The sequence below is a fragment of the Pseudopipra pipra genome, chromosome 15, assembly GCF_036250125.1.
Source record: "Pseudopipra pipra isolate bDixPip1 chromosome 15, bDixPip1.hap1, whole genome shotgun sequence".
Classification (NCBI taxonomy): domain Eukaryota; kingdom Metazoa; phylum Chordata; class Aves; order Passeriformes; family Pipridae; genus Pseudopipra; species Pseudopipra pipra.
The window spans coordinates 19,240,808-19,253,845 of NC_087563.1; the positions used below are offsets into that span (position 1 = coordinate 19,240,808).

A 13,038-nucleotide genomic window follows, 5' to 3' on the forward strand; every position below is an offset into this window, starting at 1 on the left:
CTGCTGTTCAAATAGGCAGCAATTAATTGCTCTGCTGAAGAGTTTGCTGTACTAAGTGTCTGTCAAATGGATGCCTTCAACTCAAGATAGCACCTGCTCCTTAGTTACAAAAAGTTCCTCACAGGAAATTTTCAGGCGTGCCCATAAATCTCCTCGCTGTTTGTTTGGGAGAACAGGGTTTTCTCGTCTGTAACAGAATAGTCATGGCATTTGCTATGGAATGCTGGTGGCAATCTAGTCAGAAGAGGACGCCGTGCTTCACTAATTTTCCCTTTTTGTTGTTGGGGGTGACTTCTTCCCAGGGATGTTATTCTTGACCCCCCGGGGCAAACGGAGGTGTTCACCTGGTCAGCGTCAGGAGCCATCCTACCTGAGGCCCTGGTAGGTAAGTGATTTTTGTGTGACTGGACGGTGAAGCTGTCTGTGTGCATGACCTGGCCAGTGCTCGGTGTACTCCTAATTAAAGTGTCTTTTACTCCGTGTTCCCAGGCTCCCTCTTTCCCTTCGGTTGCCACGTGTGTGCCGGACACCTCTGGCAGGACTAACCCTGTGGCTTTTATGTCCAACGTGCTGTGTGCCTGCAGGTAAGAAAAGCTGGGAGTGCAGTCCCTCTGCTTTGCTTGCTGTGTCTCTTGGGTAGTGATTTTGGAGGGGAATCCCAGAGCGATTTGGTTTGAAGGGGACCTTCAAAGGCCACCCTGTCTTCCGTGGGCAGGGACACCTTCCACTCTCATCCCCGGTTGGATGCTGCAAGTCCCATCCAGCCTGGCCTGGAACACTTGCAGGGATCCAGGGGCAGCCTCAGCTTCCCTGTGCAGTGTGCATTTAATAGCTCTCCACTGTCATCATGAAAAATTTTGTCAGCACGTTTTGTTGGACGATGGCAAGCAGGACCTGGGTGAAAATTGGGGTTCTCTGAGGTGCAGAGGGAAATAATTCTCCTTTGAAGTCCAGTGTTATTCAGTTTTGCACGAGTCTTGTCTGCCTTATGTTTGAATTGCTTTCTCTTCCAGGAAGTTTTAAATTAAACTTTTATTTTGTGTCTCCCCCCCCAGTATCCTGTCCAAGACCAAGCTACCTTTCCTCGTTGGAATGGACTGGCCGGGCTTTGGCAGTCTGGCCCCTCGAAAGACTAAAGTGACCTCTTCCAGCAGGGGAAGACTTTCTGGCAAGCGGTACCAGAAAGAACTGGAGTTTCTGGAGAATAAAAGCTGGAGGTGTGCCCCCGATAATCCTCGCCCCGGGTGGTGAGTGGTCTGACTTGCAGGGAGCGGTGGCCTTGGCCAGGAGCGGTCCTGCCGGACTGTAATTTTAATTTCCTGCCCAGGCTGTAATTTTAATTTCCCTTGGATGCTTGGCAAAGCCCTTCTGGGGGAGCCCTAGTGCCTGGCATGAGCGGAGCGGGCTTCCAGGGAGGTATTCACCTGGTCAGCGTCAGGAACCATCCTCCCTGAAGCCTCGGTGAGTGTTTTTTGTGTGACTGGACAGTGAAGCTGTGTGAATGACCTGGCTAGTGCTCGGTGTAGTCCTAATTAAAGTGTCTTTTACTCTGTGTTCCCAGGCTCCCTCTTTCCCTTCGGTTGCCGTGGATGTGCCGGACACCTCTGGCAGGACTAACCCTGTGGCTTTTATGTCCAACGTGCTGTGTGCCTGCAGGTAAGAAAAGCTGGGAGTGCAGTCCCTCTGCTTTGCTTGCTGTGTCTCTTGGGTAGTGATTTTGGAGGGGAATCCCAGAGCGATTTGGTTTGAAGGGGACCTTCAAAGGCCACCCTGTCTTCCGTGGGCAGGGACACCTTCCCCTCTCATCCCCGGTTGCTCCAAGTCCCGTCCAGCCTGGCCTGGAACACTTGCAGGGATCCAGGGGCAGGCTCAGCTTCCCTGTGCAGTGTGCTCTAATATCTCTCCACTGGCATCCTGAAAAATGTTGTCAGCGTGTTTTGTTGGACGACGGTAAGCGGGACCTGGGTGAAAAGGACATTCTCTGAGGTGCTGGGAGAAGGAGGGCTCGTGCGGGCACCTCCAGAGACAGTGGGAACGGGAGCGTGCTGCAGAGAAGGAAAATTCCAGGGGGTGGGTGCCAAGGAATTTGTCCTTCCCTTGCTCTGTGCTCTGCACTTAGCAATGGGTCAAGTGCAGAAGTTTCCTGGGGACCCTGGAAAATGATGCCGGGTCTGCTAAGAAAAGTGGGGCCAAAGGAGCAGGACCTGGGTCTGCGAGCGTGGGAGAAACAAGGGCCGGGTCATCCTCTGCCTCCAGGAGGGAGGGCAGCAGGAAAGGCCACGGACTAAAGCACTGAAGTGCCGTTCCCCAGGGAGCCCCTGCCCAGCACTGAACTTGCTTGTGCACTTGCTGTCCCTTTGCCAGCGGAGCCGAAGCGTCGGGTGCGGGTGCCGGGGGGATGGAGCTGCCAAGGACAAACTGGGAGGGTGTTTGCGAAGGAAGGGGGTAGAAGGAGCTCTTGACGTGCTTTTTTTACTTCTTCATCCCACAGAATTGCCACGAGAGGAAATACTTCAGAGGGGCTTCCCTCCAGATAAGCCCTGAATGTGCCAGGAGGTTTCAGCCGGGAGAAAGGAGCTGTGGAAGAAAAGCAGCCTAAAAATAGCCAGCGGGGATCATCAGGTTTTCCAGCCAAGAAAAACCAGGAGGGAGATGAGGGAATCGGGTTCCAATTCCTAAAGATTTGGTGGGTGTAGGAATGATTTCTGTGTGTTTTCCAGTCCCTTTTGATTCCTGGGATGATTTTAAAATGATGGCTAAATTGGAGATGTTGTTTTTGAGAGGAAATGATGCCAAATAAATGCAAAGTTTGGGGTCAGTTTTTTGGATGATTTGGGTCAGTTTTTGGGGTCAGTTTTGGGTCATTGTTTGGGGTGATTTGGGTCAGTTTTGGGTCAGCTTTTGGAGTCAGTTTTGGGTCAGCTTTTGGGGTGATTTGGGTCGGTTTTGGGTCAATTTTTGGGGAGCACTGGGTGTTACTGGGGGTTGTTTGGGAGCACTGGGTGTTACTGGGGGTTGTTGGGGAGCACTGGGTGTTACTGGGGTGCACTGGGGAGCACTGGGTGTTACTGAGGGTTGTTGGGGAGCACTGGGTGTTACTGGGGAGCACTGGGAGAGCAAATGAAAAATAAAGAGAATAAAAAATAAACGAAATAAAAAAGGAAATATAAAAAACAAAAGAAAATTAAAAAAAAAAAGGCAAAAAACCTAAAAAGGAAATAAAATGAAAATGAAATAAAAGAGAAAAAAAAAAAAAAAAGAAACCCCTTCTTGGGCACCCCGTTTCCTCTCCTCTCCTCCCCCCCCCCCCGAACCGTAAATTGCGGGGTCATCACCCCAAAAATGTGAGAAGGGGACCCCAAAATGTGGGTGAGGGAACCCCAGGGAGCCGAAAAAGTGGAGGGGGAGCCGCAGTAAGAAAGCGAAGCCGGGCGGTCGGGCGGCGGGGTGGGGGGGGGAGCCGAGGTGGCGACGCCGGCGCATGCGCAGTCATTGGCAAGACGCCGGCGATGACGTGGAAAGTAAGGGCAGGCAGGCGCGGGACCGACGACGCATGCGCAGTGGCTCTCGTGCCGGTGCAGCGCTCCCTGCTCGAGTTAAGGGCCGGTTCCGGCGGCAGGGCGGGACTGGCGGTCTCCCGTCTCTCCCGGGGTGTGTGTGGGGGGAATAACATGAAGATTTTTTGGGGTGAAAGCGCAGAAATTAGCCAGGAGGGACGCTAATTTGGGTAAACTCGGTCACCGGAAGTAGAGAGGGACCGGAAGTCCTCCAAGCCCCGGCGCGGAAGTCCGCCAAGCCCACAGTAAAGATGGCGCCGCCAGGACCGGAACGACCACACTAAAGATGGCGGCCCCGGCCCGGAAGTCCGCCAAGCCCACAGTAAAGATGGCGCCGCCAGGACCGGAACGACCACACTAAAGATGGCGGCCCCGGCCCGGAAGTTCGCCCCGACGCCACACTCTAGATGACGCCGCCAGGACCGGAACTTAGCCGAGGCCACACTAAAGATGGCGGTTGTCTGACCTCCGCCGCGACCCGGACCCCCGCCCCGCGCCCGCAGCGTCGTCTCGCCGCGCCGCTTCCCGCTGTGGGGACGGGGCGGGGCGCTCGGCGGCGCCGGGCGCGGGCGGCAGGTTCGTGGGCGGCGGCAGGCACCGGCGCCGGCAGCCCCCCTCGGCGCCGCGCGCGCGGCGCTCCGCCCGCCCGCCTCGTTCCGCTCCGCTCCCCTCCGCTCCCCTCCCGTCCCCGCTCCCCCCCCCCCCCCCGCTCCCCTCCGCTCCCGCTCCCGCCGTGCCCTGGAGATGCTGTCGGAGCTGCGCCGCCGCCTTCCCCCCCCCCCCCCCCCCCCCCAGGAAGCGACCCACGGCGCCAGGGTAAGCTGGGCGCGGCCGCTCTTCTGCCTCTCCCGCGGCCATCGGCGACTGCAGGCAGGGGAAGCGACAGGCAAGTTTCTCGCCTCTGCGGAGAAACTTGCACCTGCGTGCCGCCGCAGGGCCGGGTTCGGATGTGCCCTGGCATTGCACACGCACCACAACCCCCGCGGGGAGGGTCTGCGCTGCCTCGGGGACCCTGTCTGCGCTGCCGGGAGAGAGAAATCCTTTGGGAAGCTGGGGTGGAAACAGTAACTCTGTGAACTGCTCAGCTTTTCCTAGGCAAGGGCAGGTTTTAGGGAGGAAAGGCCCGTACTCGCGAAAGGCGCCGCGGGTCTCGCCGAGGGGTGGGGGGGGGGGGCGCGCGGCTGCAGCGCCGCGCGCGGCTGCAACGCCGCTCCCGGCCGTGTCCGCCAGGCGGCGACTGTGAGGCAGGGCCCGGCGCTCGGGGGCGCTCTCGCAAGCGACGCCCCCGGGAAAGCGGCGGGGTTTGGGCACTGCCGGCCTTCCCCCGGAGTGCCCGGGCTGGCCCGGCGCCTGGCAAAACCTCTGAGGGAAAAGGCAAGCAACAACTGCGCTTCTTCTGCCCTTTCTTTAGCCAGGGACTGGAACACAGACAAAATCGAGGGGCTCTTTGACCTGGGCAGGCTCCGAGCATTTTTCAGCCTTCCCTAGCAGGGCATTCTCACCCTCTGAAAAGCTGAAAGGCTTTAACAGCTGGAGACGCGCCTGCAGCTGTGCGAATTAATGTAGTTTCTTTTAGGAAACGAAGGGGAAGTTTTCCTGTTGTGAGCTTAAATACCGAGTCTGCTCTGCTTTTTCCATCAGGTGACGAAGCTTATGGAAAAAAAGACCAAAGGCCTCGAGGTGAGTACATTCTACCGAGTTCTGCTTTTCTGGGATCGGTTTGGGAAAATCACGTGAAATTCTAAAAAGCTTCTCTCCGTGTTTTCTAGTTGTTTTTTCAGCCTTGGTCTAAGTTTCGTGTAGAAAAGGGCATAGAATTATTAGAACAGACAAACTAGGCTTTCTCGGGAGAGATGGAAGAAAAGTCTGCTGATTGCAGTTCTGCTTTTCTTGTCTTCCCTTCGACTGTCATTTTCTCTCCCCTGCTGTTCAAATAGGCAGCAATTAATTGCTCTGCTGAAGAGTTTGCTGTACTAAGTGTCTGTCAAATGGATGCCTTCAACTCAAGATAGCACCTGCTCCTTAGTTACAAAAAGTTCCTCACAGGAAATTTTCAGGCGTGCCCATAAATCTCCTCGCTGTTTGTTTGGGAGAACAGGGTTTTCTCGTCTGTAACAGAATAGTCATGGCATTTGCTATGGAATGCTGGTGGCAATCTAGTCAGAAGAGGACGCCGTGCTTCACTAATTTTCCCTTTTTGTTGTTGGGGGTGACTTCTTCCCAGGGATGTTATTCTTGACCCCCCGGGGCAAACGGAGGTGTTCACCTGGTCAGCGTCAGGAGCCATCCTACCTGAGGCCCTGGTAGGTAAGTGATTTTTGTGTGACTGGACGGTGAAGCTGTCTGTGTGCATGACCTGGCCAGTGCTCGGTGTACTCCTAATTAAAGTGTCTTTTACTCCGTGTTCCCAGGCTCCCTCTTTCCCTTCGGTTGCCACGTGTGTGCCGGACACCTCTGGCAGGACTAACCCTGTGGCTTTTATGTCCAACGTGCTGTGTGCCTGCAGGTAAGAAAAGCTGGGAGTGCAGTCCCTCTGCTTTGCTTGCTGTGTCTCTTGGGTAGTGATTTTGGAGGGGAATCCCAGAGCGATTTGGTTTGAAGGGGACCTTCAAAGGCCACCCTGTCTTCCGTGGGCAGGGACACCTTCCACTCTCATCCCCGGTTGGATGCTGCAAGTCCCATCCAGCCTGGCCTGGAACACTTGCAGGGATCCAGGGGCAGCCTCAGCTTCCCTGTGCAGTGTGCATTTAATAGCTCTCCACTGTCATCATGAAAAATTTTGTCAGCACGTTTTGTTGGACGATGGCAAGCAGGACCTGGGTGAAAATTGGGGTTCTCTGAGGTGCAGAGGGAAATAATTCTCCTTTGAAGTCCAGTGTTATTCAGTTTTGCACGAGTCTTGTCTGCCTTATGTTTGAATTGCTTTCTCTTCCAGGAAGTTTTAAATTAAACTTTTATTTTGTGTCTCCCCCCCCAGTATCCTGTCCAAGACCAAGCTACCTTTCCTCGTTGGAATGGACTGGCCGGGCTTTGGCAGTCTGGCCCCTCGAAAGACTAAAGTGACCTCTTCCAGCAGGGGAAGACTTTCTGGCAAGCGGTACCAGAAAGAACTGGAGTTTCTGGAGAATAAAAGCTGGAGGTGTGCCCCCGATAATCCTCGCCCCGGGTGGTGAGTGGTCTGACTTGCAGGGAGCGGTGGCCTTGGCCAGGAGCGGTCCTGCCGGACTGTAATTTTAATTTCCTGCCCAGGCTGTAATTTTAATTTCCCTTGGATGCTTGGCAAAGCCCTTCTGGGGGAGCCCTAGTGCCTGGCATGAGCGGAGCGGGCTTCCAGGGAGGTATTCACCTGGTCAGCGTCAGGAACCATCCTCCCTGAAGCCTCGGTGAGTGTTTTTTGTGTGACTGGACAGTGAAGCTGTGTGAATGACCTGGCTAGTGCTCGGTGTAGTCCTAATTAAAGTGTCTTTTACTCTGTGTTCCCAGGCTCCCTCTTTCCCTTCGGTTGCCGTGGATGTGCCGGACACCTCTGGCAGGACTAACCCTGTGGCTTTTATGTCCAACGTGCTGTGTGCCTGCAGGTAAGAAAAGCTGGGAGTGCAGTCCCTCTGCTTTGCTTGCTGTGTCTCTTGGGTAGTGATTTTGGAGGGGAATCCCAGAGCGATTTGGTTTGAAGGGGACCTTCAAAGGCCACCCTGTCTTCCGTGGGCAGGGACACCTTCCCCTCTCATCCCCGGTTGCTCCAAGTCCCGTCCAGCCTGGCCTGGAACACTTGCAGGGATCCAGGGGCAGGCTCAGCTTCCCTGTGCAGTGTGCTCTAATATCTCTCCACTGGCATCCTGAAAAATGTTGTCAGCGTGTTTTGTTGGACGACGGTAAGCGGGACCTGGGTGAAAAGGACATTCTCTGAGGTGCTGGGAGAAGGAGGGCTCGTGCGGGCACCTCCAGAGACAGTGGGAACGGGAGCGTGCTGCAGAGAAGGAAAATTCCAGGGGGTGGGTGCCAAGGAATTTGTCCTTCCCTTGCTCTGTGCTCTGCACTTAGCAATGGGTCAAGTGCAGAAGTTTCCTGGGGACCCTGGAAAATGATGCCGGGTCTGCTAAGAAAAGTGGGGCCAAAGGAGCAGGACCTGGGTCTGCGAGCGTGGGAGAAACAAGGGCCGGGTCATCCTCTGCCTCCAGGAGGGAGGGCAGCAGGAAAGGCCACGGACTAAAGCACTGAAGTGCCGTTCCCCAGGGAGCCCCTGCCCAGCACTGAACTTGCTTGTGCACTTGCTGTCCCTTTGCCAGCGGAGCCGAAGCGTCGGGTGCGGGTGCCGGGGGGATGGAGCTGCCAAGGACAAACTGGGAGGGTGTTTGCGAAGGAAGGGGGTAGAAGGAGCTCTTGACGTGCTTTTTTTACTTCTTCATCCCACAGAATTGCCACGAGAGGAAATACTTCAGAGGGGCTTCCCTCCAGATAAGCCCTGAATGTGCCAGGAGGTTTCAGCCGGGAGAAAGGAGCTGTGGAAGAAAAGCAGCCTAAAAATAGCCAGCGGGGATCATCAGGTTTTCCAGCCAAGAAAAACCAGGAGGGAGATGAGGGAATCGGGTTCCAATTCCTAAAGATTTGGTGGGTGTAGGAATGATTTCTGTGTGTTTTCCAGTCCCTTTTGATTCCTGGGATGATTTTAAAATGATGGCTAAATTGGAGATGTTGTTTTTGAGAGGAAATGATGCCAAATAAATGCAAAGTTTGGGGTCAGTTTTTTGGATGATTTGGGTCAGTTTTTGGGGTCAGTTTTGGGTCATTGTTTGGGGTGATTTGGGTCAGTTTTGGGTCAGCTTTTGGAGTCAGTTTTGGGTCAGCTTTTGGGGTGATTTGGGTCGGTTTTGGGTCAATTTTTGGGGAGCACTGGGTGTTACTGGGGGTTGTTTGGGAGCACTGGGTGTTACTGGGGGTTGTTGGGGAGCACTGGGTGTTACTGGGGTGCACTGGGGAGCACTGGGTGTTACTGAGGGTTGTTGGGGAGCACTGGGTGTTACTGGGGAGCACTGGGAGAGAAGATGAAAAATAAAGAGAATAAAAAATAAACGAAATAAAAAAGGAAATATAAAAAACAAAAGAAAATTAAAAAAAAAAAGGCAAAAAACCTAAAAAGGAAATAAAATGAAAATGAAATAAAAGAGAAAAAAAAAAAAAAAAGAAACCCCTTCTTGGGCACCCCGTTTCCTCTCCTCTCCTCCCCCCCCCCCCCGAACCGTAAATTGCGGGGTCATCACCCCAAAAATGTGAGAAGGGGACCCCAAAATGTGGGTGAGGGAACCCCAGGGAGCCGAAAAAGTGGAGGGGGAGCCGCAGTAAGAAAGCGAAGCCGGGCGGTCGGGCGGCGGGGTGGGGGGGGGGAGCCGAGGTGGCGACGCCGGCGCATGCGCAGTCATTGGCAAGACGCCGGCGATGACGTGGAAAGTAAGGGCAGGCAGGCGCGGGACCGACGACGCATGCGCAGTGGCTCTCGTGCCGGTGCAGCGCTCCCTGCTCGAGTTAAGGGCCGGTTCCGGCGGCAGGGCGGGACTGGCGGTCTCCCGTCTCTCCCGGGGTGTGTGTGGGGGGAATAACATGAAGATTTTTTGGGGTGAAAGCGCAGAAATTAGCCAGGAGGGACGCTAATTTGGGTAAACTCGGTCACCGGAAGTAGAGAGGGACCGGAAGTCCTCCAAGCCCCGGCGCGGAAGTCCGCCAAGCCCACAGTAAAGATGGCGCCGCCAGGACCGGAACGACCACACTAAAGATGGCGGCCCCGGCCCGGAAGTCCGCCAAGCCCACAGTAAAGATGGCGCCGCCAGGACCGGAACGACCACACTAAAGATGGCGGCCCCGGCCCGGAAGTTCGCCCCGACGCCACACTCTAGATGACGCCGCCAGGACCGGAACTTAGCCGAGGCCACACTAAAGATGGCGGTTGTCTGACCTCCGCCGCGACCCGGACCCCCGCCCCGCGCCCGCAGCGTCGTCTCGCCGCGCCGCTTCCCGCTGTGGGGACGGGGCGGGGCGCTCGGCGGCGCCGGGCGCGGGCGGCAGGTTCGTGGGCGGCGGCAGGCACCGGCGCCGGCAGCCCCCCTCGGCGCCGCGCGCGCGGCGCTCCGCCCGCCCGCCTCGTTCCGCTCCGCTCCCCTCCGCTCCCCTCCCGTCCCCGCTCCCCCCCCCCCCCCCGCTCCCCTCCGCTCCCGCTCCCGCCGTGCCCTGGAGATGCTGTCGGAGCTGCGCCGCCGCCTTCCCCCCCCCCCCCCCCCCCCCCCAGGAAGCGACCCACGGCGCCAGGGTAAGCTGGGCGCGGCCGCTCTTCTGCCTCTCCCGCGGCCATCGGCGACTGCAGGCAGGGGAAGCGACAGGCAAGTTTCTCGCCTCTGCGGAGAAACTTGCACCTGCGTGCCGCCGCAGGGCCGGGTTCGGATGTGCCCTGGCATTGCACACGCACCACAACCCCCGCGGGGAGGGTCTGCGCTGCCTCGGGGACCCTGTCTGCGCTGCCGGGAGAGAGAAATCCTTTGGGAAGCTGGGGTGGAAACAGTAACTCTGTGAACTGCTCAGCTTTTCCTAGGCAAGGGCAGGTTTTAGGGAGGAAAGGCCCGTACTCGCGAAAGGCGCCGCGGGTCTCGCCGAGGGGTGGGGGGGGGGGCGCGCGGCTGCAGCGCCGCGCGCGGCTGCAACGCCGCTCCCGGCCGTGTCCGCCAGGCGGCGACTGTGAGGCAGGGCCCGGCGCTCGGGGGCGCTCTCGCAAGCGACGCCCCCGGGAAAGCGGCGGGGTTTGGGCACTGCCGGCCTTCCCCCGGAGTGCCCGGGCTGGCCCGGCGCCTGGCAAAACCTCTGAGGGAAAAGGCAAGCAACAACTGCGCTTCTTCTGCCCTTTCTTTAGCCAGGGACTGGAACACAGACAAAATCGAGGGGCTCTTTGACCTGGGCAGGCTCCGAGCATTTTTCAGCCTTCCCTAGCAGGGCATTCTCACCCTCTGAAAAGCTGAAAGGCTTTAACAGCTGGAGACGCGCCTGCAGCTGTGCGAATTAATGTAGTTTCTTTTAGGAAACGAAGGGGAAGTTTTCCTGTTGTGAGCTTAAATACCGAGTCTGCTCTGCTTTTTCCATCAGGTGACGAAGCTTATGGAAAAAAAGACCAAAGGCCTCGAGGTGAGTACATTCTACCGAGTTCTGCTTTTCTGGGATCGGTTTGGGAAAATCACGTGAAATTCTAAAAAGCTTCTCTGCGTGTTTTCTAGTTGTTTTTTCAGCCTTGGTCTAAGTTTCGTGTAGAAAAGGGCATAGAATTATTAGAACAGACAAACTAGGCTTTCTCGGGAGAGATGGAAGAAAAGTCTGCTGATTGCAGTTCTGCTTTTCTTGTCTTCCCTTCGACTGTCATTTTCTCTCCCCTGCTGTTCAAATAGGCAGCAATTAATTGCTCTGCTGAAGAGTTTGCTGTACTAAGTGTCTGTCAAATGGATGCCTTCAACTCAAGATAGCACCTGCTCCTTAGTTACAAAAAGTTCCTCACAGGAAATTTTCAGGCGTGCCCATAAATCTCCTCGCTGTTTGTTTGGGAGAACAGGGTTTTCTCGTCTGTAACAGAATAGTCATGGCATTTGCTATGGAATGCTGGTGGCAATCTAGTCAGAAGAGGACGCCGTGCTTCACTAATTTTCCCTTTTTGTTGTTGGGGGTGACTTCTTCCCAGGGATGTTATTCTTGACCCCCCGGGGCAAACGGAGGTGTTCACCTGGTCAGCGTCAGGAGCCATCCTACCTGAGGCCCTGGTAGGTAAGTGATTTTTGTGTGACTGGACGGTGAAGCTGTCTGTGTGCATGACCTGGCCAGTGCTCGGTGTACTCCTAATTAAAGTGTCTTTTACTCCGTGTTCCCAGGCTCCCTCTTTCCCTTCGGTTGCCACGTGTGTGCCGGACACCTCTGGCAGGACTAACCCTGTGGCTTTTATGTCCAGCGTGCTGTGTGCCTGCAGGTAAGAAAAGCTGGGAGTGCAGTCCCTCTGCTTTGCTTGCTGTGTCTCTTGGGTAGTGATTTTGGAGGGGAATCCCAGAGCGATTTGGTTTGAAGGGGACCTTCAAAGGCCACCCTGTCTTCCGTGGGCAGGGACACCTTCCACTCTCATCCCCGGTTGGATGCTGCAAGTCCCATCCAGCCTGGCCTGGAACACTTGCAGGGATCCAGGGGCAGCCTCAGCTTCCCTGTGCAGTGTGCATTTAATAGCTCTCCACTGTCATCATGAAAAATTTTGTCAGCACGTTTTGTTGGACGATGGCAAGCAGGACCTGGGTGAAAATTGGGGTTCTCTGAGGTGCAGAGGGAAATAATTCTCCTTTGAAGTCCAGTGTTATTCAGTTTTGCACGAGTCTTGTCTGCCTTATGTTTGAATTGCTTTCTCTTCCAGGAAGTTTTAAATTAAACTTTTATTTTGTGTCTCCCCCCCCAGTATCCTGTCCAAGACCAAGCTACCTTTCCTCATTGGAATGGACTGGCCGGGCTTTGGCAGTCTGGCCCCTCGAAAGACTAAAGTGACCTCTTCCAGCAGGGGAAGACTTTCTGGCAAGCGGTACCAGAAAGAACTGGAGTTTCTGGAGAATAAAAGCTGGAGGTGTGCCCCCGATAATCCTCGCCCCGGGTGGTGAGTGGTCTGACTTGCAGGGAGCGGTGGCCTTGGCCAGGAGCGGTCCTGCCGGACTGTAATTTTAATTTCCTGCCCAGGCTGTAATTTTAATTTCCCTTGGATGCTTGGCAAAGCCCTTCTGGGGGAGCCCTAGTGCCTGGCATGAGCGGAGCGGGCTTCCAGGGAGGTATTCACCTGGTCAGCGTCAGGAACCATCCTCCCTGAAGCCTCGGTGAGTGTTTTTTGTGTGACTGGACAGTGAAGCTGTGTGAATGACCTGGCTAGTGCTCGGTGTAGTCCTAATTAAAGTGTCTTTTACTCTGTGTTCCCAGGCTCCCTCTTTCCCTTCGGTTGCCGTGGATGTGCCGGACACCTCTGGCAGGACTAACCCTGTGGCTTTTATGTCCAACGTGCTGTGTGCCTGCAGGTAAGAAAAGCTGGGAGTGCAGTCCCTCTGCTTTGCTTGCTGTGTCTCTTGGGTAGTGATTTTGGAGGGGAATCCCAGAGCGATTTGGTTTGAAGGGGACCTTCAAAGGCCACCCTGTCTTCCGTGGGCAGGGACACCTTCCCCTCTCATCCCCGGTTGCTCCAAGTCCCGTCCAGCCTGGCCTGGAACACTTGCAGGGATCCAGGGCAGGCTCAGCTTCCCTGTGCAGTGTGCTCTAATATCTCTCCACTGGCATCCTGAAAAATGTTGTCAGCGTGTTTTGTTGGACGACGGTAAGCCGGGACCTGGGTGAAAAGGACATTCTCTGAGGTGCTGGGAGAAGGAGGGCTCGTGCGGGCACCTCCAGAGACAGTGGAACGGGAGCGTGCTGCAGAGAAGGAAAATTCCAGGGGGTGGGTGCC

The 13,038-nt window shown here is 55.8% G+C and overlaps 2 long non-coding RNA genes across 2 annotated transcripts; both read left to right on the forward strand.

Moving 5' to 3' along the window:
* Positions 1-5,994: 5,994 nt before the first annotated feature.
* LOC135422804 (uncharacterized) lies at positions 5,995-7,295 on the forward strand. The gene is made up of 3 exons (XR_010434602.1): positions 5,995-6,063; positions 6,535-6,940; positions 7,041-7,295. It is a non-coding gene; the product is annotated as an uncharacterized LOC135422804 (long non-coding RNA).
* Positions 7,296-10,207: 2,912 nt separating this feature from the next.
* Positions 10,208-12,728, forward strand: LOC135422803 (uncharacterized). Its single transcript, XR_010434601.1, has 5 exons — positions 10,208-10,718; positions 11,263-11,341; positions 11,450-11,544; positions 12,016-12,421; positions 12,522-12,728. It is a non-coding gene; the product is annotated as an uncharacterized LOC135422803 (long non-coding RNA).
* The last annotated feature ends 310 nt before the right edge of the window (positions 12,729-13,038 follow it).